Source organism: Trachymyrmex septentrionalis, unplaced genomic scaffold (assembly GCF_001594115.1).
Source record: "Trachymyrmex septentrionalis isolate Tsep2-gDNA-1 unplaced genomic scaffold, Tsep1.0 scaffold15, whole genome shotgun sequence".
Classification (NCBI taxonomy): domain Eukaryota; kingdom Metazoa; phylum Arthropoda; class Insecta; order Hymenoptera; family Formicidae; genus Trachymyrmex; species Trachymyrmex septentrionalis.
In genome coordinates, this window is record NW_017304653.1 from 117,561 (window position 1) to 122,195 (window position 4,635).

The following is a 4,635-nucleotide window of genomic DNA, read 5'->3' on the forward strand; positions in this document are numbered from 1 at the left end:
ACAAGATTTTGGTCGAGGTAGAAATTTTAATATGGAACAAAGAGTAGTGATTAAATTTAACGCAAAACTTGGTAAAAGTGCATCAGAAACATTCCGATTGATGCAACAAGTTTACGGCAATCAATGTCTAGGTCGTACAGCTGTTTTTGAGTGGCATAAGCGTTTTTTGGAAGGCAGAGAGACCCTTGAAGATGACAAAAAATCAAGACGGCCAATTTTGGTTCGAACACTCGAAATGATCGAAAAAGTACGTAATTTTGTTGCAAACGATCGCAATGCATCATTTTTAGTGACGCTATTCTGATGCACTTTTACCAAGTTTTGCGTTAAATTTAATCACTGCTCTTTGTTCCATATTAAAATTTCTACTTGAACTGTGATATCTTCGTTATATGTCAACCAAAATGAATGAAACTTTGACAGATGATAGGGAAATGTTAAACCTTTCAAATGCATGTTTGAACGCACAGATATCGCCACTGGTTGCTGAGATGTGGTTCGTGTCCGGGAACATATTTGTCGCACTGTGTACATCCGTTGCCTTAAAATGGATAAGTTATAACAAATTGGGAAAAACTTAATCCTGAATACCTTTTTATTATGGAATTTATTGTGCATGCAACTATGAAATTTATAATGTCACGTTTACACTCACTCAATAAAAAATGTTTTAAGCATGAATATGTATAAATATGTATGAATATAGATAAATATGTATAATCATATATGAAATATGTCCATACATGTTCATACATCCCTCTTTCTTTGTAAAATTACTTTGTAAAATTACTTTTAGTGTGATAGAAATAATAATAGCAATATGAAAATATTAAAAATAATTAAAAGAGTACTTTTTAAACTATTTGTTTTAGAAAAAAATCAAGTTTGAAGAAATGTAAAAAAATTACTTATGTATAATTATATATAAAATTATGCATAATTGTGTATGAACAATTTTTTTTATATTTTTCCAAACTTATTTTTTTTCTGAAACGAACAATATAAAAATTAACCCTTTAATTATTTTTAATGTTTTCACATTACTATTATTATTTTTATTACACTAAAAAATAATCTTACAAAAGAAAAAGAGATGTATGAACATGTATGGACGTATTTCGTATATGATTATACATGTTTATGAATATTTATGTATGTTTATATATATTTATACATATTCATGCATAAAAAATTGTGTACCGGAACACTTTGAATTAACAATACAAATATTCAAAATAAATAAGGACTATTAAGAGCCAACACTAGATGTTCTTATTGCAGAAACAGTATATATAATTACGTTAAAGACATCAATTAAAAATTAAAAGAAACATTAAAAATTTGACAATAATCGTACATTTCGATCTTTAATATGGTTATCTTCACTGGGAAATTATTAACGTTGAATAACGCGTTTAGCTCTTAATTAATTAGAGTCGCGTTTGGCGACTTAAATAGGACTTAATAGTCCTTATTTATTTTGAATATTTGTATTGTTATTTCAATCGAGAACCGTTTGTTATATTTACTGACAATTGTTCACTTTAAATTATTTCTAATTATTATTAAATTTAGCTCAAATTTTTTATAATAATTGCAAATTCATACGCGTTAATGTAAAGGTTTTATTATTAAGTAATTTAATCTCAAAATTACAATAAAAAATAGGTTCTTTTGATAGTCGTTTTTTATATTATTATATTATAAAATAATACATCTTGGAAATTAAAACAAAAAACAATAAAATATTCGTATTTTTGAAATATATGAAATATCAGAATTTAAAAAATATAAAAGTTATATAAAAGAATAATTAAAGTATGAAATTATTGTCTGTGAATATCATTATATAGAATAGTGATTATTACAATTTAATAAATATTATTTTATTATTTTTCCTATCCTATCTTATTTGATGTATCCTATCTTCAAATATTTATTCAGGATTAAGTTTTATAGAAGTTGGTGCAAAAAAGCAATACCTGTATACACATATACATATAATATGAACTGTTTTCTAAGGAATTCCATCTATTGTTTCATACTTCTTTGTATACAACTTATTAATGAAACTTACTAATGATAACAAAAATTTTAATGTAGAGCATATGATTTGAACCTCGCTTTTCTGTGAAGGACATTTTACGTTTATTAATTATTATTATTTATCTCAATGCACTTAACTTCAGCCTAATCTTTTATAACTTATCCATATGTAGTAACTGGATTTTATACCAGTTAAAGTAGTAATATGGGTGGGAGGAGTTAGAGAGAGAAGTAATTGGAGCGGTAGAGTGGAGAAGTAAGGTGAGGAGGAAAGGGATAGGGTGGTGTCCATGGTGGGATTCAGAATGTAGGGAGAAAAAGAGAGAAATGCATAAGGCGAGGAGAAGGTTTAGGAAAGAACAGGTAGAAGGGCGGCATGAAGAGTTTGAAAGATGTAGGAAGGAATATAGAGAGTTATGCGAAAAGAAACAAGAGGAACAAAAGAGGAAGGAGGAAAAGGAGGTGGAAAAAATAAGAACGGAAGCAGAAGCGTGGAAATTCATAAATAAGAGGAGGAAGAAAAAGGAGAATGTATGCGAAAATATTAAAATGGAGGAATGGGTAAAGCATTTTATGGAAGCTCTAGGCGGGGTGGAGGAAAGGAAAGTGGAGGTGTAAGGAAGAAGGGGAATAAATAGGACGGAAGACGAGGGAATAGGAGAGGAGGAGATACAAAATGAAGTAAGAAGGTTGAAAGAGGGTAAAGCAGCTGGGATAGACCAGATAAGAAATGAAGCGTGGAAGGAAGGAGGAGAAAAAGTGGGGAAAAGATTGGGAGAGGTGCTAAAGATGGTATGGGAAGGGAGAGGATTTCCTGAGAGATGGAGGGGTGGAGTGGTAGTTCCGATATGGAAGAGAGGAGAGAGAAGAGAGCCGGGGAATTATAGAGGGGTTACAATGACGAGCACGGGATATAAAATATATGCGAATATCCTGAATCGAAGATTAGTAAAAGAAATGGATGAACAAGAAGGGTGGTGCAGGACGCAAGCTGGTTTCAGGAAAGGAAGAGGTACCGTGGAGAATGTAAAGATATTAAAACATATAATAGGGAGGAGGATAGAAAGGAAGAAGAAAGTGTGGGCATTCTTTATGGATCTGAAAGGAGCTTTCGATAGAGTGGATAGGAAGGTGTTGTGGGATATGATGAGAAAGAGAGGAGTGAGCGAAGGATTAATAGATAGAGTAAGGGAGGTTTATGAGGAGACTTGGTGCGTGGTGAGGGTAGGACAGAAAATGTCAAAAAAATTCTGGGTGGAGAATGGAGTGAGGCAGGGTTGCCCGATGAGCCCGACGCTCTTTAATATATACATGGCGGATATTGAGGAAGAGTTAAAGAAAAGAAATGGAGGAGTTAAGGTGGGAAATGAGAAGGTATGGTCAATAGAGTACGCGGACGATATTGTGTTGATAGCAGAGGAAGAAGAAGGTCTCAGAGATATGATAAGGGGGGTAAAAAAGTACTTAGCAGAGAAGAAATTAGAGTTGAGTGTGGGGAAGTCGAAGGTGATGGTCTTCAGGAATAAAGGAGGGAGGGAGAAGGAAAGATTCTGGTGGTGGGGGGGAGAAAGAATAGAAGAAGTGAAGGAATACAAATACTTGGGATACGTAATGACTAAGTGTGGAGGAGAAAAAGAGCACGTAAGAGAGAGGATAAGAAGAGCAAGAGTGGCAATGGGATGGATATGGAGCTACGGAGAGAGAAAATTTAAGGGAGATGTAAAATGGAAACTAAAACTCTTTGACAGTATAGTGAAAGGAATTTTATTTTATGGGGTAGAAGTGTGGGGATATAGGGAATGGAAGGAGGTGGAAGCGGTGCAGGAGAAATACTTGAAGTGGATTTTAGGTTTGGACAGGGTAACACCAGGGTATATAGTGAGGGAGGAACTAAAAAGGAATAAACTGAGGGTGGAAACGGGTTGGAGGGCTGGAAGGTTTGAAGAGAAATTAGAAAAAGGGAAGGGAGGGGAAATAGGGATGAAATGTATGGTGGAGAAAAGAAAAGAGGAGAGGGAGAAGAAGAGGTGTGAATAGCTAAGGGAGAGTTTAGAAAGGGGAAAATATTTATGGAGGGGTGGTATGAGCGAGCTTGCGATGAGAGAATGGGGAGAGAATAAATGGGAACGCTTGAGGGAAAGAGACATAGAAGTAGATGAACAAGAGAGAGGGGAGGAAGTGAGGAGGTCAAGGTCGTGTAAGGGGTATGAAAGGGTGAATGGATTACCAAGGTATATATGGGTGTGTAAGAGAAATGAGGGGAAGAGGTTGGTAAGGATAGCTAGGTGGAGATGTGGGAATGAGGAAAGAGGGAATAGGTATTGGATGAGTGAGGAGGAGAGAAAGTGTAGGTTGTGTGGACGAGAAAGAGAAACAGTTGAGCATCTGAGGAGGGAGTGTGACTATGTGAGGGAAAAGGGAGAAAGAGGTGTGGATGTATTAAATGAGGATGGGAGAGGAATCGGATGGATGAAGATGATAGAGAGGTTGAGAAAAGAAAGAGAAAGAGAGAGAGAGAAAGAGTGAGTGAGTGAGTGAGTGTAGATGGATGTCTATCGGATGGATATTGTATATGGTAGTGAAATTTTT